Source organism: Mustela putorius, unplaced genomic scaffold (genome assembly GCF_011764305.1).
Source record: "Mustela putorius furo isolate JIRA1106 unplaced genomic scaffold, ASM1176430v1.1 tig00000056_pilon_pilon_pilon, whole genome shotgun sequence".
Lineage (NCBI taxonomy): Eukaryota > Metazoa > Chordata > Mammalia > Carnivora > Mustelidae > Mustela > Mustela putorius.
This window is the reverse complement of record NW_025421263.1, coordinates 753902-773681: the sequence shown is the minus strand read 5'-3', so window position 1 is coordinate 773681 and position 19780 is coordinate 753902. Positions and strand designations below refer to the sequence as shown.

Sequence of the window (19780 nt, the reverse complement as noted above, 5' to 3'; positions counted from 1 at the left end):
AGGGCAAGGAGAAACTGATTTGCTGCCCTTAAAAAGACAGCACCACAAACAGCCTATAGAGACACAGCATAGAGGCAGCAGCTGGAAAGGTGACTCAGGCATATGTGACTAAGAGTTACTTACTATGGTCATCTCAGAACCCAACCCAAAAGGGCCTGAAATTGCTGGGTAATTCCTCCTGCAACAAAGGAACTGGCAAGTGCCATTTCCCTCCCCAACCCAGCAGTGTAAAAAAGATGGCCACCTACAGGACTTAACTACATAACTTAGCACTGCTGCCCTATGTGCTGTTCGCCTCCCACCACAAAGTCTTCTATTAATCCACCCCTCTGACAGCCTGCCACATTCTGGGCATGGCAGGGCTGCTCCCACAAAGGAACAGCAGTGCACAAAGCTTCCTAGTACTGTCACCCAAACCAACCCAAACCAACCCCAACTACTTCCACCAATAACCACCCCCCACAGGCGCTGTGCTTCCTTTGTTCAACCCTCCTCAATATGCACTTGGCCAGAGCCCATACAGAGTGCTGCCCTCGGACTGCAGTCTGCAAACACCGGCTACAGTGGCCATCAACATTCCAAAGTGACTCCTGCCTCAGAGAGAAGGAAAGATAAACACATACCAATCAGTCCAAGCCTCCAGCAGTGGGCTGGAGGCACACAACTGGTCTGAGTGCAGGTTCTACATACCAATGAAACTTTCTCAGGGGACAACAGAGGGAAAGCACTCTGCAGTTTGGTGGTACTGCAACTCTGGGAAATGTCTACTCTGACTCAACTCAAACCCAAAGCATCCCCAAACTGGCTCACTAACACAACAGGGAACAAATACTGCCCACAATAGGCAAAGAGAGCTTTTGCAGGCAACTGGACTGAAAGAAAAAAACAGATCAGCCACAACAGCAAGGCACAAGCATCACACGTGAAACTTACCTGAAGTGCCAAGCTGTGGTAAACAAAGGACACAACATGGAAGGGCACTACAGGACCACTTTCCAGTATAGGAGATGTAGCTATCTTTCCTAACAGACATAGGTAATATGCCTGAAGAGAATTTAAAGTAAAGATCATAAAGATTCTCCCTGGACTTCAGAAAAGAGTGGAGCACGTCAGTGAGACCTTTAACAATGAGATAAAAAAGAATCAGAGATGAAGAATGCAACAAGAACTGTAAATGAAATTGAAAATATACTAGATGCAATAAACAGTAGACTAGAGAAGGCAGAAGAATTTATCAACGACCTGGAATAGAGAATAATGGAAAGTAATCAAGCTAAGCATGTGAGAGGAAAAAAAAAATTACTCAAAATAAGAATAGACTCAGCAACACTATCAAGCCCAATAACATTTGCGTTATAGTGATTGCAGAAGAGAAGGAAAAGGGGACAGAAATTTGAAGAAATAATAGCTGAAAATTTCCCAAAAGTGGAATTATAAATTCAAAATCCTGAACAGAAAAAAAATCTGCACCCAAGAATACTCTATCTATCAAGGCTATAATTCAGAATAGATGGAAAGATAAAGTTTCCCAAACAAAAATTAAAGGAATTCATGACCACTAAGCCACCCCTACAAAAAAAATATTAAAGAGGATGCCTTGAGTGGAAAGGAAAGACCACAAGCAGGAGTAAGTAAAGTAGGAAGCACAAAAGCAGTAAAAACATCTGTAAAAATCTATTAAAGCACTCACAAAATAAAAGGATATAAAGTATGACACAATGTGGGCAAGAAGAGTAAAGAATGGGTTCAAACTTAACCAACTATCCACTTAATATAAACTGCTATATGCAGAAGATGTTATACACAAACCAAATTGTAACCACAAATCAAAAACAAGATATATGCAAAATATAAAAAGAAAGGAATCCAAATATATCACTAAAGAAAGCCAACTAATTGTGACAGAAGAAAACACAAAACAAACACTATAAAAACCACCATAAAACAAGTAACAAAATGGCAATAAACACATACCTATCAATAATTACTTTGACTTTGAATGGACTAAACCCTCCAATCAAAAGACATGGAGTGATGATATAGATAAAGAAACAAGACTCATCTATATGCTGCCTACAAGCAACTCATTTCAGACCTAAACACACATGTAGACTGTAAGTGAAGGGGCGAAGTTTAGATAGCAGTTTAGTAGGAGGGACCCTGAATTTGCTTCATCCTTCAGATACAACTAGATCAACATTCAGCTAAATTTTGAACAACTAGGAAGGCAACCAGTGGATAAGGAAACAATCTGCACAGCTGAAGACAGAGAAGCATTAGAAGGGAGGTTCGGAGCCCTAAACTAGGGGAGAGGAAAGCCATGAGGCTAGGAAGGGAAGTGAACCAGTTTTGCTGAGCAAAGTCAGAAAGAGGGAGAAAGTGGGAGAGGGCAGAGAAGGTTGCAACTGCATAATAAGCCACAGAAGGAGATCCTTCTAGGTCTCACAGTGAGAGATTGTTCCTGGAGGGCATTTGTAAGAGCTTCTATTGCCTCTCCAAGGACAAAAGGCCAGCCACAGAGCCACTGATCAGTGATCAACAGCAGGGTCAGAGATGGGGCAAAGGGCAGAAAACCCCTTAACCTGTGAGCTACAACGGGCTTAAACTCCGGTGTACTCTTTGAGCAAGGAGAGCAGAGACTAGAGTACATTGCAGATAACCTGGCTGCCCCCTTTATATTGTCTACCACAATAGAGTCAAGTCTCTGTGACAGCTTTCCTGGGACATAAGGGAGTAGGGGACTTAGCTGAGTGCAAATAGCCAAAAACCTGGTTCCAGCTTTTCCAGAGCATTACAATAAACTTTAAGCTCTGCACATTTCTGGACAGGACGGTGCTGGGCACACCCTGAGCCTCTTCTCTAGGGGAGAGGAGTGAAGACATACCTTAGCAGGCCCTTTAAAACTTGGAATACTGAATCACAGCCACCAGCCAGAGATAAAATACAGGGGATCTGTAGCTCTGGGTAAGTCAGGGATCCAGGCAGACAGTTTAGGGCAGGGAACTGATGAAAGCCCAGGACACAGGAGATGTTTGCTTTCTTAAGAGGGCCTCCTGAACAGTGGCAGCCAGGAGTTCCGTCCCCCAAGGACAAGAAGGCAGGGTGACCAACATTCTACCTCTTCTACCACCTCTCATTTCTCCCGCCCACCAGCACAATTGGGACTTCAGAGAGAAACAGTGGCTCCAGTGGAGTCTGGAGTCCCCTACACTAAATACTGCCCACCTAGGACTGGCAGAAGCATCTTTCAAAGGGCAAATAGACGGGAGTCAGTGCAGCAGGACTCTCCCACAGAAGACCAAAAAGCCCCCATATCCACAGTCTACTGATCAAAGAAAGCTCCAAAATATCAGCTATTAGTAGAAATAGAACCAGGCTTTTTTTCCCCCCTTTTCTTAGTTTTCTTGAATTTTTAAATATTTTTTATTTTTCCATTTCTTATTTTTTAATCTTTAGCCTTTATTTTGTATATGCGTGTATGTGTGTATATTTCTACTTTTTTCTTTTTTTTTAATAGGCTTATAATTTTCTGTGCATTTTTTTCATTCATTTCCTTTTCTTATTTTCTGGATCAGAATTCTGATTTTTTCTCTCTTTTCTTTCCCTTTTCTTTTTTCCTTCCTTCCATATTTTAGAATCAGGCTTATGCTTTATTATTTGCATGTTTGTTCTGTTTCCTATTCTCTTGTCTTCGATGAGGGTTTTTCCTTTTTATTTTTATCTTCTTTAATTTCCTTCTTTCCTTTACAGGTTCAACTTGTAAAAACAAGTCAAAACGCACCTACTTAGAGGTCCAAATACTCCCAATTACAAGCAAGAAGGAACACTGTTAAGGAGAAGTGGGAAAAAGTATCCAAAACACAACACTGGATATACACAGCAGCCTCTCTCAAGAAATAAGAAAAGTCTCAGATACAAACCTTACACATGAAGGTGCTTAAAAAATAAAAGCAAAACAAACAAACAACAACAACAAAAATACCCAGCAAATAAAGCTTAAACCAAGCAGTAGAAGAGAAATACTAAAGACTAGAGCAGAAATCAATGATACAGATATCAAAAAAACAGTAAAACAGATCAACAAAACTAGGAGATACTACTTTGAAAGAATTAATAAAATTGATAAGCCCAGCCAGACCTAAAAGTAAGAAAAGAGTAAGGACCCAAGGGTACCTGGGTCCTTACTTTCCCTTTGCCCTCAGGGAAAGACAAATCAAAACCACAATGAGATATCACGTTATACCAGTCAGAAGGCTAAAATTAACAAATAAGGAAACAACAGATGTTGACAAGTATGCTGGAACCCTCCTACACTGCTGGTGGGAATGTAAACAGGTACAGTCACTCTGGAAAACAGTATGGAGGTTCCTCAAAAAGTTGAAAATACAGCTACCCTATGACCCAGCAATTGCATCACTGGGTACTTACCCCAAAGATACAAATGTAGTGAAACAAAGGGGCACCTGCAACTTCATGTTTATATCAGCAACGTCCATAATATCCAAACAATGGAAAGAACCCAGATGTCCATCAACAGATGAATGGATAAATAAGTTGCGATACACACACACACACACACACACACACACACACACTGGAATATTACTCAGCCATCAAAAAATGAAATCTTGTCATTTGCAATGGCGTGGATGGAACTACAGGGTATTATGCTAAGCACAATAAGTCAGTCAAAGAAAGACAATTATCATATGATTTCACTCATATGGAGAATTTAAGAAAAACAGGATCATAGGGGAAGGAAGGGAAAAACAAAATAAGATGAAATCAGAGACAGAAACAAACGGTAAGAAACTCGACTATAGGAAACAAACTGAGGGTTACTGGAGGGGAAGAGGAGGTAAGGCATTGGGGTAACTGGGTGATGAGCATTAAGGAGGGCACTGGATGTAAAGAGCACTGGGTGCAACTGATGAACCATGAAACTCTACCTCTGAAACTAATAATATACAATATGTTAATTAATTGAATTTAAATGATATAAACAGAAGATATAAGAACTGTATCTAATATATAATGTATTACATATAATCATTAAATATTATATACTAATACATGATATATAATATAGCTTATAATATATATTTTTATATAATTTAATCATGTATACTATATATAATAATTATATTATATTATTACATTATTATGTTATATATATTATATTATTGTGTGTGTGTGTGTGTGTGTATACTCCCAATATCTGAGCACCAAAACACATTAAGGAAATACTAATACGACTTTAAGGGAGAAACAGACAATACAGTAAGTAGGGGACTTCAATTCCCCACTATTCGCAGTGAATATGTTGTCCAGACAGAAAATCAAGGACACATAGGAATTGAACCATATTTTAGAATAAATGGACTTAACAGACACATATGGAAAATTCCACACAGCAGAACACACATTCTTCTCAAGTGCCCATGGAGCATTCTCCAGGATACATCATATAATAAGCCACAAAACTAGTATTACCAAATTTAAGAACACTGAAATCATACAAGCTATCTCCTCTGACCACATGGCACAAAATTAGAAATCTATATGAAGAAAGGGAGTTTATCTCCAAATATATGGAAACTAAACAGCACATTTCTAAACAACCCATGATTTAAAGAACTCAAAAAGGAAATAAAACATTATCTTGAAACAAATGAAAACAAAAATATAATGTATCAAATTGGGGGGAATAAGCAAAAGCAGTTCTGCAAGGAAAGTTTATAGCAATAAAACCATATGTTAAAAGATGAGATCTCAAACAATCTAACTATATATCTTAAGGAACTAAAAAAAAGAGCAACTAATTAAGCCCAAAGTTAGGAGAAGGAAACAATAAAAATTAGAGCAGAAATAAATAAAATAGGGACCAGAAAAACAACAGAAAGGATGAATCCATGAAACTTGAACCTGGTTTGTTGAAAAGATAAAAAACAAAAACAAAAACAATAACCTGACAAACCTTTAACTACACTAAGAAAAAAGACTCAAATAAATAAAATTAGAAATGGAAGAGGAGATATTAAAATTAGTATTACAGCAATATATAATTATAAGAGACTGCTATAATTACATCCCAACAAATTACATAACCTAGAAATGGGTACATTTCTAGAAACACACAAGAGTGTACCAAGAATGAATTAGAAAGAAATATAAAAATCTGAACAGAGCAGTAACAAGTCATGAGACTGATTCAGTTATCAAAAAATTCTAACACAGGAAATTCCAGGGCCAGACAGCTTTACTAATGAATTCTACTGAATATTTAAAGAAGAATTAACACCAATTCTCCTCAAACTCTTCCAAAATATGGAGGAAGAGGAAACACTTCTGAACTCACTTTACAAAGCCAGTATTACCTTGATACCAATACGAGATAGACATCACAATATTAACTACAGATAATATCCCTGATGAATATACATGAAAAAAATTATCAAAATGTATTAGCAAACCAAATATAAGAACAAATTAAAAGGATCATACACCATGACCAACAGGATTTATCCCTGGGATACAAGGATAGTTCAATTCTATTCACAACTGAATACAGAGTCCAGAATTAAGTCCTGGCATATACAATCAACCAATAATCAAACAGAGACAAGAACACCTAGTGATGAACAAATGGTGCCTCTGTAACAAATGGTGCCTGGAAAACTGGATAACTACAGGCAGCGCAATGAAACTGGACCTCCTTATCTCATAGCATAAACAAAAATTCAAGACTTAAGACTTGTAAAACGTGATTCCACAAAAGTCCTACAAGAAAACATACGGGAGATGTTCATCAATACTTATCTTGGCCATCATTTTTGGATGATGCCAAAAGCACAAACAACAAAAATAAAAATCAACAAATGAGACTACACCAAAATCAAAGCTTCTTCACAGTAAAAGAAATAAGTAAAAAAAAATGAGATGGGAGCCTAAAGAATGAGAGAAAATATTTGCAAACTATATATTGGATAAGAAATTAATATATAAAATACATAACAATTTAATAAGAAAGACACAAACAATCCAATTAAAACATGGGCAAAAAAATTAAACATTTTTCCAAAAGGGGCATCAAAATGACCACCAGGCACATGAATAAATGTTTAACATCACTAAGCATTAGGGAAATGCAAATAAAATCTACAATAAGATATCACCTCATGCTTGTGAAGGGACAAGTACTAGGGAGGCTGTTATGGAAAAGGAACACTTATACACTGTTAGTAGGAATCTAAATAAGTCCAATGAGTGCAGAATACAATATGGAAGTTTTTCAAAAAATTAAAACTACATCTACCATACAATCCAGCAATTCCACTTCTAGATATATACTGTAAGAAAATATAAATGGGATTTTGTTGAGATATATGCACACCCATGTTTATCACACATTATTCATAATAGTCAAGATGGGGAAACAACCCAAATAGCCATCAATGGGTGAAAGAATTAAAAAAAAAAATGTGGCATATATATATATATATATATATATATATATATATATATACACACACACACACACACACTGGAATACTACTCAGTCATGAGAATGGGGAATCTCCTACCATTTGTGACAAAATGGATGGACACTATGCTACATACATGACATAATGAGTACTTTATGCTAGGTGGATAAGTTGACAGAGACAAATACTATATGATCTCACAACGTGGTATCTGTAAAAAATCAAACTTGGAAAAACAATGGAGGATAAAATAGTGGTTATCACAGGATTTACACTGTTTAAGGGTAGAAAGTTAAACATTAGTAAAATAAGCTATATAGATGTGATATACAATATAATGAATATAAAAAATAGTACTGTACTACAATGGTGCAATATGATAAATACTTCTTCAAATGGCAATCAAATTATAATATATAAATGTATCAAAGTAATATGCTGTATACCTTAAATTTACGAAGTGTAACATGTCAAATTTATCAAATAAAAAGTAGACAGGAGTCACAATCTTTTTAAACAAATAAACAAAACCCACAAGGCTTCTGGTAATATTAGGTATTTTAAAAAAGAAAGTGCTAAGACAAATTACTGAATGGAAGAAAATATTTGCCAATTATATATTTGACAAGGGTCTACCCACTAGAATATATTTAAAAAAAAAAATCCAAACTCTCACAACTCAGTAAGAAAAAAACCACCCAATTAAAAAAAATAATCAATAAAGGACTTAAACAGCCATTTCTTCAAAGAAGATATACATATGACAAGGAGAAAAGGAAAACATGGTCATCATAATCAGTCATTAGGGAAATAAATACCCAAACCACAATAATATGCTACCTTATTCCCATTAGGATTGTTACAATAGAGGTTACTTTTTAAAGAAAAATAAATGATGGTGAGGAAGTAGAGAAATTGCTGGTGAGAATCTAGAATAATGCAATCACTATGCAAAACAGGTGAGTGGTTTCTCAGTGAGTTAAATATAGAATTGCTGTATGAACCAGTAATCCCACTCCTTGGTATAGATGAAGAGAATTTAAAACAGGTACTCAAACTGGTATTTGTACACCAATGTTCTTTTTTTTTTTAACAAATTTTATTTATTTATATGACAGACACAGATCACAAGTAGGCAGAGAGGCAGGCGGTGGGGGTGGGGGGAGGAGGAAGCAGGCTCCCCGCTGAGCAGAGAGCCCCTTGTGAGGCTCGATCCCAGGACCCCAAGAACATGACCTGAGCTGAAGACAGAGGCTTAACCCACTGAGCCACCCAGATGCCCCTGTACACCAATATTCTTAGTAGCACAATTCACAATAGACAATGAGTGGAAAAACCCAAATATCCATCAACAGATGAACTGATAAATAATTCTGGTAAAAACATACAACAAAATATTATTCAGCCATAAAAGGAATGAAGTACTGATATATGCTTCCATGTGGATGAACCTCAAACATTATTCTAAGCAAGAAATCAAACACAAAAGGTAACAAATTATATGATTCCATTTATATAAAATATTCAGAACAGGTAAATTCACTGAGACAGAGAGAATACTGGTATAGCTGAGGTATGTTGGAGGGATGGATTTTGGAATGGATGTTTAATGGAGTGGATGCTTAATGGTATGGTGTTTCCTTTCTGGGTGATGAAAACTTCTGAAATGAAGCAGAAGTGTTGGCTGCACATGTTACAATGTACTAAGCACTGAAATTACTTTAGGAAGTTAATTTTATATTATGTGAATTTTACCTCAATAAAAATTTTTTTTTAGTAAATTGAGAGATTTGGGGCACCTGGGTGGCTCAGTCAGTTAAGCATCTGCCCTTTGCTCAGGTCACAATCCCAGAGTCCTGAGATAGCGCCCTGCATTGGGATCTCTGCTCAATGAGGAGTCTGCATCTCCCTTTTACTCTGCCTGCTGCTCTGCCTACTTGTGCGCTCACTCTCTCTCAAATAAATAAATATAAATCTTAAAGATACATAAATAAACAAAATAAATATATAGATCTGATAACCAACTGCATGTAGCTTAGAAGTGTATGTGGCAAGGATAATAGATACTAAAGAGTCTTTGAACAATCAAGTGGGCAGACACCCCAATAAATGAGACAAGAATCACAGCAATTAAAGTGTATCTGTTTAACTATATGTTAAAACATATGGTCCAATAAAATAAGAAAAAAGAAATGGATAATTATTCTTCCATAACTGACTGCTACTTATGGCGAGTGCCCTGTGCCATCTTCTTAGGGAGATAAACAACTTTAATAATTAAAGTACTTTTCTAATATATTTTGTATATTTATTTATCATTTTGGCATATTAAGCAATTAACATATTTTTACTTGAGACAAAAAATATAATTCTCCCTTTTACCCCAGTGTATTATTTTAGTTATTTTTTAAAGAAAATCAGTAGCAACTGGAGTGCTAACAACTAAAAGTGGAAGAAAACAAAATAATGGTTTTCACCATTTACAGAGATTAAGTGCCTTGTATGAGACATGAGAGGGCTTTCTAAATAAAGGGGCACACATAGGTTTTCTTGAAAAGGACTTCAAAAAGTAAAATAATAATTTCAAAGTCAGAAGGTTTTAGTGCTAATAAGCCTTCCTTTATCTCAACAGTAATTGCCTCTACTCATTCTACCCTGAATTCTTTGACTCTAACTTCTTGTCAGTTCCTGCCTACTCTCTCCTCAGTGATCAGTTTCTCCAGCTCCCTGTTGAAGGGCTAGTTTAAAACTACAATCACAGCATCAGAGCCCTGCGATCTCCTCTTTTAAACTGCCATAACAGACAACCCTTTCTAGCCCTGCCAGACGGCAATACTGCAAAAGCTAGAATTTTTAGGAAAATTAAATCCATAGTGTGACACTTCTTAGGATAAAACAGTCACCTAAGTTGGTGAACCTAGAACCAATTCTAAAATTTGTATTTAAATGCTGTACCAATGGAAAAGGGTACATTCAATCAAATGGAAAGGAAACACTTGTACTTTATGTATAAAAGAAATTGAATGGGTATAGCCTTGATTCTCTTGTATAACAATACAGAAATGGTCAGAAGAAGAGAGATAGTAAAGTTGTATAACCATCATTTTATTATCAATTTTAGTTCTACAAGAAGTCTTTTTTCTTCTTGGATAACCTCTGAAATAGCTGAGAGCCATGGAAAGTTCAACAACCTAGATGTCTCACAGGTATCTAAGGAAAAACAGAAAAGAGGAGACACTGTTTCCACTTCAGCATATCAGGGAACCCGGACTGGCAGAGTCTTCCGTTCTTTCAGAAAGAGCACAAATCCCACACGCCTCTGTCACAACTGTTATGACAGCATCCAGGGAAGAAAAATAGGGGAAGATTTTTCTTTCTGGAGCTCTACAGAAGATGTCTTTTTGGCTTTGGAACTCAAAAAGTTTATCAGCAGCCTGTTTTAGGTAAATCCTTCCCAAAATATTTATAATCTGAAAAACATTTTCATTATAGTGTTTTTAAAATTGCTTATATTTGAAAAAGGAAAAATAAACTACTGAAATAAATTCATGAGAAACAAATCTTTGTCATTCCATTCCAATTTCTCCTTCCAGTTTCTCTTATGGGCTCATTTCTTCATATTCTCTAAGAATTTTTACAACTATCCAATACTATTTTTTTCTTCTTGCCCCAGAAATGTGGATTCAGAGTGAAGAGAAAATGAAATTTCCTTGTGTTGCTTTAATTTTAATATAGTACCTCTAACTGCTCTCCAAATCAGCATCCAATGCTGGTTCTCTCCCAAACTCTCCAAGTGACATCAATCAACTACTGTACATTTTCAATGAAATATTCTATCAGAAAACTCATATTCTTAAGAAAAATCAGATCTCTGTTTATCATAACTGTGAGATATCACTTTACACCTGTCAGAATGGCTAAAATCAACAATACAAGAAACAACAGGTGTTGGCAAGGATGCAGAAAAGAACCTTTTTGCACTGTTGGGAATGCAAACTGGTGCAGCCACTCTGGAAAACAGTACGGAGGTTCCTCAAAAAGCTACCCTCCAACCCAGCAATTGCACTACTGGGTATCTACCCCAAAGATACAAATGTGGTGATCCAAAAGGACACCTGCACCCCATGTTTATAGCAGCAATATCCACAACAGCCATACTATGGAAAAAAACACAGACGACCATTAACAGATGAATGGATATGAAGATGTGGTACAAATATATATATATACAGTGGAACACTACTCAGCCACCAAGAAAATAAAAAATAAAAAAAAGAAATCTCGCCATTTGCAACAATGTGGATGGAACTACAGGGAATTATGCTAAGTGAAATAAGTCAGAGAAAGACAATTATATTTCACCTATATGCAGAATTTAAGAAACAAAACAAACAAGCAATGGGAAAAAGAGAGAGAGAGGGAATCCAAGAAACAGACTCTTAATTCAGAGAACAAACTGAAAGGAGATGGCTGGGGTGACGGGTTAAATTGGTGATGGGAAGTATGAAGTGCACTTGATGTGATGAGCACCGGGTGTTATATATAAATGCTGAATCATTATATCATATATCTAAAACTAATATTACAAAGTATGTTAATTAAAATTTAAATAAAACAAAAAATAATAATTTAAAAATTTTTCCTTATAATACGATTATAGGCTGAAATGTTCCCCCCAAATTCACACATTAAAGTCCAATATGCTCACAGACTACGCATACAGCATTATGTATGAAATATCTCTTATAATATTTCTCCAACTAATCAAAATGTCCTTTTCTCGTTTTAGGGGTTCTCTATAAAATCTGGATACAAGTCCTTGACAGATAAATGTTTTGCTGTTATTTTCTCCCTTAATGGAGGTAATTTTTTATTGTGATTAATTTTAATTTACAGTATTTACAGTAATTTTAATATTTGTTGCTTTTTGTAGCCTACCAAAGAAAGCTTAGCCTATTTTCTACATTTTCTTCTAGAAACTTTCTAGCTTTTACCTTTTGATCCATGATCCACTTTTACCTTTAGATCTATGATCCATCTTGAGTTTTGTGTATGTGAGATAGAGTCAAGGTGATTTTTTATCTATATGAGTATCTAATCATTCCAGCACTGTTTGTTTACAAACCTTTGTTTCCCCCACTGGATTGTTTTCTTTGTCAAAAATAATTTCTCAGGGCGCCTGGGTGGCTCAGTGAGTTAAGCCTCTGCCCTTGGCTCAGGTCATGGTCTCAGGGTCCTGGGATCGAGCCCCACATCAGGCTCTCTGCTCAGCAGGGAGCCTACTTCCCCCACTCTCTCTGCCTGCCTCTCTGCCTACTTGTTATCTCTCTCTCTGTTAAATAAATAAATAAAATCTTTTAAAAAATAACATTAAAAAATAATAATTTCTCAACTCTTATTTTGTTCCATCTACCTGTATATCTTTATCTACTATCACAATCTTGATTGCTGTAGCATTAGAGTAAAACAGGTAGTATAAGTTAGTGAAGTAATTCTTCAACACTGCTCTATAAAACCTAGGTCCTTCATATTTCCATATGAATTTCTTAATCAGCATGTCAATTTCTACCTAAAGAGAAAAGGCCTGCGAAGATACCGACTTATCCACATCAAGGTGAGTGGGAGAGCCAGTGACACAGTCCTGCCATAAACCTGAGGTGCAGTAAACCTCAAATGGAAGGGAACTAACAAACCAAGAGCCTCTCCTTGTAGAGCCAAAGGTTCGTATCCCACCTCAGGTACCCCACCTTTTCAGATCTGCACCTAAGAGATTATACTCAAAACATGTGGCTTTGAAAGCCAATTGGCCTTAAATCCACAAGACCCATAGAGCTATACCAAACTGAGAAACATCTCTTAAAAAGCAGTCATGCTCAAACTCACTCATCCTATAGCCCAGCCCAGAAAGAGCTGTTTGAAAAGCACCCAGACTCTACATCAAAGAAATACATGTGCTAATCTTAGAGTGTCAACTGAGAGGCCCCAGCCTGTTCGGATACTCTCAGGGGAAGGAGGTGCTGCTGGGTGCCATTAAGTTCTCCCTCTAACTTACTAAAGCTATTAGGTACCCCCTGACCATTTTGTTGTTGTTGTTGTTGTTTATTCGTTTTTTAAACATTAGACTTTTTTGTTCATGGTGGATATCATCTTTATCCTCCAACCGGTACAAATCACTTTTGTGCTCTCCCACTGTGTTGCTAATCAGCAGGCACCATTTTTTTTTTCCTTAAAGGGTAGGTACCATCTTTGCGTGCTCACTCGGCCATATTCCGCAGCACTACTCTCTCGAAGGAGAGATTTTACACATATCTGGTGCCCCAGTTTTTGCAATTACAGCCTGATAGCCTGGCTCTGGTGGCCAAGGAAGCCGGTTTTCTTGGATTCCAAAGTACTCTACAATTGGACACAGTTCTTGGCAGAATACCACACCCAGAGCTCTGCACACATAGCGGAGTGAAACACACCCCTAATCTTTCTGAGAAAGTGGCCTATTTGCTTGTCCAAGAAATTTGCCTTGAGCGGTAATTTCTGGTCTAGCACACATCTAGGTGCCTACAGACATACTTTCAGGAAAACAGAGGCCATTGGGTATAATCTTTGCATTCTGCCTTGCTCTAGCGTACTAATATCTCTCAGAAAGAAGCTTTATACCCTTGTCTGGCACCTTGATTTTTACAGCTGCTACCAGGGACCATGTCTACATCACGTGGCTCTAGTGGCCAGCGGGGCTTATGCTCACAGATCTCTTAAGACTGTCACCAATGGTGAAAGAGTTCTTAAACAGCTACCACTCTCAGGGCACAGCAAGAGGCAAAAGACCCAGAAGCTCACTCCATCTGTGAAAGAGGCCTACAAGCACAGCATCATAGCTACAGCCTCAGTAACAGGCTGCTAATTAAACATACATCGAAGGGCCAATTGTAAAGCTGACCAGAGCTCTCAGAAGTTGGGTGCTATGTTCATGTTCATCCTCAGCTGCAATCCAGAGCACCAGTCTCTTGGAAGGGAGTTCCTGCATGTACTTAGTATCCCACTTTCTACATCTTGTATCCTGGTGTTTGTGGTTGCCACACAGGGGACTTGGCTCTGGTCAGGCTCTGGCTCTGGCCAGGGGGACCTGTATTCCTGGCTTCCAAAGGACTTTAACAATTGGAGGGACAGTTCTTGGTAGGGTGCCACCCCCAGGGCACTGAACAAACAACAGACTAAAACACATTCTTCCCCCTCCTCTGCCCTGTCCCAACCCCCCACCCCATCTCTCTTTTGAAAGAGATTCATTTGTTTCTCCTGGTGCTTCAGACTGATGAATAGGCTTCAGGTTCGGCACACATCTTAGAGGCTATGAAGGTACTCACACAGAACAAAGGTAGAGGGACGCCATCATTGTGCCCTTCCTCTCCCTCATTATAGTTTGTCAGTATGTCCCAGAAAGCAGCTTATACACTAGTCTGGAGTACTGATTTTTGAAACTGCTGGTCAGAGCACAACTTCAGATCTGCTTTGGTAGCCAGCAAGCCTTAAGCTTATGGTCCCACAAAAGTGTGTGTGTATATGTGTGTGTGTGTGTGTGTATGTGTGCATTTTAAAAGCTGCTGTCTAAAGATCTGGCTTCCAATCTGCTGGGTTTAGGTGTTAGCTAAGATATTCCCCTCTGGGACACTGATACATGCCCCTTGGGCACACCCTCAATGACTAGAGCTATTAAAAATAAATTAGGCTGCTTGGAAAATCATAAAGGACCAAGAGACAACCAAGAACTAGGGAGAGTTTGAATGTCAAGGTTCATTTCCTATAAGAAACATTCCTCCAAGACTGGGAGAGGTGACAGCTTCATTTAATACATAGAAACAAACACAAAGAGTCAAGCAAAATGAAGAAACAGGAATGTGTTCCAAATTAAAAAAAAAATAAAACTCCCCCACCAAAAAAAAACCCTGAATGAAACAGAGATATACATAATTTACCTGACGAAAAATTCAAAGTAATGATCATAAAGATGCTTTCCAAATTCAGAAGAATAGTTTAAAAAAAAGAGAAAATATAAGAAAGCACTAAATGGAAGTCATAGAGCTGAAGAAAGCAATAATTGAACCAAAAAAATACACTAAAGGGGTTCAAAAGCAGACTGGATGAAGCAGAATTATCAATGAACTCAAAACAGGGCACTGGAGATCACACAATCAGAGCAGCAAAAAAAAAAAAAGAATGGAAAACAAAAAACAAAAAAAAAAAACCACACACAAAAAACCAAAGGTAGCCTAAGGGACTAACTGGAAACATCAAACAGACTTAATATCCATACTATGTCTGTTACAGAAGATGGAGAGAGAAAGGGGTAGAAAATTTATCTGAGGAAATGAATGAAATGGCTGGAAATTTCCCTAAGGCAGAGAAGGAAACAGACATCCTATTCCAGAAAGTTCCAATTAAGATGAACCCGGAGACTCACAGGAAGACACTTCCTAATTAAAATGTCAAAAGTTAAAGACAAGGAGAGAATCTCAAAAGCAGCAATTAAAAACTATAACAAGTATTAAAAACAAAAAAAAAAGGCTACAGAAGATTTTCAGCAGAAGCTTTTCAGGCAGAAAGGAGTGGCACAATGTATTCAAAGTGCTGAAAGGAAGTAAAACTTTCATCCAAAATACACCCAGCAAAATCATCATTCAGAATTGAAGGAAAAATAGAGTTTTCTGGACAAAGAAAACCTACAAGTTCATCTAAAACAGCATTACAAGAAATGTTAAAGGGACTTTTGTAGGCTGAAAATAAAAATTGCAAATTCATAATAAGAAAACATAGGAAACCAAACTTGGAATTATCTGTATTAGTGGTTTTCAGACAGATCAGACAGTGATAAAAGCTGTGTCAGCAGAGAACAAGATCCAGATCACTAGGAACCTCCACCAGTGCAGCTTCCCTGTGAAATAAAGGGGAAAAACCCATACCCGAAACAGGGTCACCATATCGTAGGAGTGGTATTCCCTCTGTTTCCCCTGCACCAAGAACAGCTGAGCCATCACCCAAGTAGCCATAAGAATGAGGACCATTTCAATGTGCATGACATGGTCTTGGTGGCTTCATGGCTATGGCGCTTGGTATGCATGCACGTGTGCTCAACCCTCCACTGCTCCTCTCGGGAGAGGTCTGACATATCAACCTCATCCAGCTCCCATTCTCTAACAGTACCTTCTCCAACCTCCACTTCTACCACTGCCATCTTCAGCAATAGTACAGAAACCCCAAGGTTGGTTTATAAGTAAATAGTTCTTGCTTATCTATAAAATAAGCTATGCCACTGGCATTGTTGGCTACATGGCTGTCATGTTAACCCTTTCTGGTCTCTGTTATTAAGATCAAACCAGAAGATGCCAAAGACTTTGTTATTTCTCTTGCCTTCTATGGCCTCTGCTATGTTGTTCTTGAACAAGACTTTGTAGAAATGTGTGCAGACTACATGGCATCTACCATGGGGTTCTACAATGTCAGGCATGCCTACCAAACATCTCTCAGACAGTGTGTGTGCCATGTTTGGGCAGCAGATCTTTGTGGATGTCAGTGAAGAGGGCATCATCAAGAATATACACAGCATATATAAGCTGTCTTGCCATCACGTATTCCATGAGTTCTGCATCCTCGGCTGGTGCACTGCAGGAAGGAAACAGATGTGTCCCTACTGCAAACAGAAGATGAACCTCAAGAGAATGCTCAGCAATCCCTGGGAGAGGCCTCACTCATATAGAGGCAACTGCTAGACTGGCTTCGGTATTTGGCAGTCGGACATCATTGGCCTGGTGCAAAGCATCAACTATATCCTAAACCTGGAATAGACAGGAAGAACCCACTATGGACCTCAGGGCACTCTCCTCCCTGTTTTCCAAGATGTCCTGGGTAGGAAAGACTCAAAGGGACACCTGAACAACTCAGGATCCCTCCAGCTCTGTCCAGGCTGGGGAGGGAGATGTTGGAGAGCCAGCCAGTGGGGATGCAGCAGTGGGGGCATTTTAAAAGAAAACTATTTTGATAAATATTTAAAAAATATATATGAAAGTACGAATCTCATTATAAAGGTAAACACAGTACAAATGGCAGATTAGTCACTTATAAAGCTACCATAAAAGTTGAAAAACTAGTAAAAATAAGTATAACTACAATAATTAGTTAAGGGATACACAAGCTAAAAGTATGTAAAATGTGATGTCAAAACCATAAAACATGGGGTGAGGGGAGTAAAAATGAGTTCAGAATGTGTTCAACTTATCAACTTAAAATACAGTTATAAATAAAGGTTGTTATACTAAACCTCACGGGAACCACCAAGCAAAAATCTATGGTAGATTCCCAAAAGATGGTGAGAAGGAGAGATTCTTTTCCAAGAAAAGAAATGGCAGATGATGTTGGTGTTATGGGAGGGCCCAGGAGCTCTGGAATGGGAGGCCATGGTGGCTTCCATGGAGGCTTTAGTAACAGCATCTAGGTCAGGGCCAAGGCCACAGATTTCAAAGAGGCAAGGCCAAGGAGTGGATCCCCATCACCATGCTGTGCCACCTGGTCACAGTCATGAAGATCAAGTCCCTGGAAGAGATCTATCTCTTCTCCCTGCCTATCAAGGAATCTGAGATCATTGACTACTTCCTAGGGACATCCCTCTTAAAGGATGAGGTTTTGGAGATTATGCTTATGCAAAAGCAGACGCATGCTTATCAGCAGGCCAGGTTCAAGGCATTTGCTGACATCAGTCTGAATGTTAAATACTCCAACGAGGTAGCCACTGCCATCGTGGGGCCATCAACCTAGCCAAGCCTTTTTTTCTTTTTAAGAATTTTTATTTACTTATTTGACAGAGAGAGAGCACAAGCAGGCAGACTAGTAGTTAGAGGGAAAGGGAAAAGCAGGCTCCCTGCTGAGCGAGGAGCCAGATATGGGGCTCAATCCCAGAACCCTGGGAACATGACCTGAGCCAAAACCAGTCATTTAACCAACTGAGCCACCCAGGCATCCCGTGGTCAAGCTTTCCATTATCTCCATTTGGCAAGGCTACTGGAGGAACAAGTAACCCCCAAACTGTCCCATGCAAGGTGACTGGCCCCTGTAGCTTTGGGCTGGTATGCCTCATCCCTGCTCCCAGAGGCTCTGGTATTGTCTCAGCCAGTACCCAAGAAGCTACTGATGATGGCCAGTATTGATGACTGCTAAGCCTCAGCAAGGGACTGCACTGCCATCCCAGGCAACTTCACCATGGCTACTTTTGATGCCATTTCCAATATCTATAGGTATCTTACCCTGATCTCTGGAAAGAGACTGTCTGTGTTCACCAAGTGTCCCTATCAGGAATTCACTAACCATATTGTGAAGACCCACAACAGGAATCTCCATGCAGAGGACCTAGGCTCCAGCTATGGCCACCACATAGATTTTATACAAGAAAAGTTAAGTGAATTAAGGCCTATTAAAAAAAGGTGGGGGGAAGATTGTGAGAAAGGAATCTAAGCACATCACTAACAAAATGTTCAAACCACGAAGGAAGCAACCAAGAGAAGAAACAGAAAGGAACTACAAAACAGCCAGAAAACAATTAAGATGACAATAAGTACATAACCATCATTATCACTTTAAGTATAAATGGACTAAATTCTACAGTCAAATGACAAGTGGCTAAGTGGGTTTTGAAGAAAAAAAAAAAAAGACCTTTATATATTGCTTACAAAAGACTCATTCTAGATTTCAGATTTAAGGACACACACTGACTAAAAGTGAAGGAATGAAAAAGATATCCTACATAAATGTAAACAAAAAGTAAGCTGGACAGACAACAGACTTTAAAGCAAAGACTATAATTAAAAACAAACAAATAAGGCATTACATAATGAGGAAGGGCTCAATCCACAAAGAGATATAAAATTTATAAGTATTTATGCACCCAAACTAGGAACACATAAATATGTAAAGCAAACATTAACAGACCTAAAGAACAAAACACAACAATACAACAACAGATAGTAATTTTCATATCCTACTTTCATAACAGATAGATCATCCAGACAGAACATCAATAAGGAAACATCAGACTTACACAACATGTTTTGTAGATGAATTGAACAGCATTCCATCCAAAAGCAGAATACATATTATTTTCAAGTGCACATGGAACACTCTTCAGAACAGACCATATGTTAGTCCACAAAATAAGTACTGCTAAATTTAAGAAGACTGAAATCATATCAACTGTAGTTTCCAAATATAATAAGATGAAACTAAAACTCAATTACAAGAAGAAAACTGGAAAATTCACAAAT

General features: G+C 38.1%; 1 protein-coding gene and 2 pseudogenes across 4 annotated transcripts in view; 2 read left to right on the top strand and 1 right to left on the bottom strand.

Annotated features, from left to right (window-relative positions):
• The window catches only part of SPIDR (scaffold protein involved in DNA repair), a 603350-nt gene that overhangs the window by 441296 nt on the left and 142274 nt on the right, over positions 1 to 19780 (bottom strand). The window lies entirely within an intron of this gene.
• On the top strand, positions 16550 to 17314 carry LOC123394092 (annotated as a pseudogene).
• On the top strand, positions 17997 to 18897 carry LOC106004580 (annotated as a pseudogene).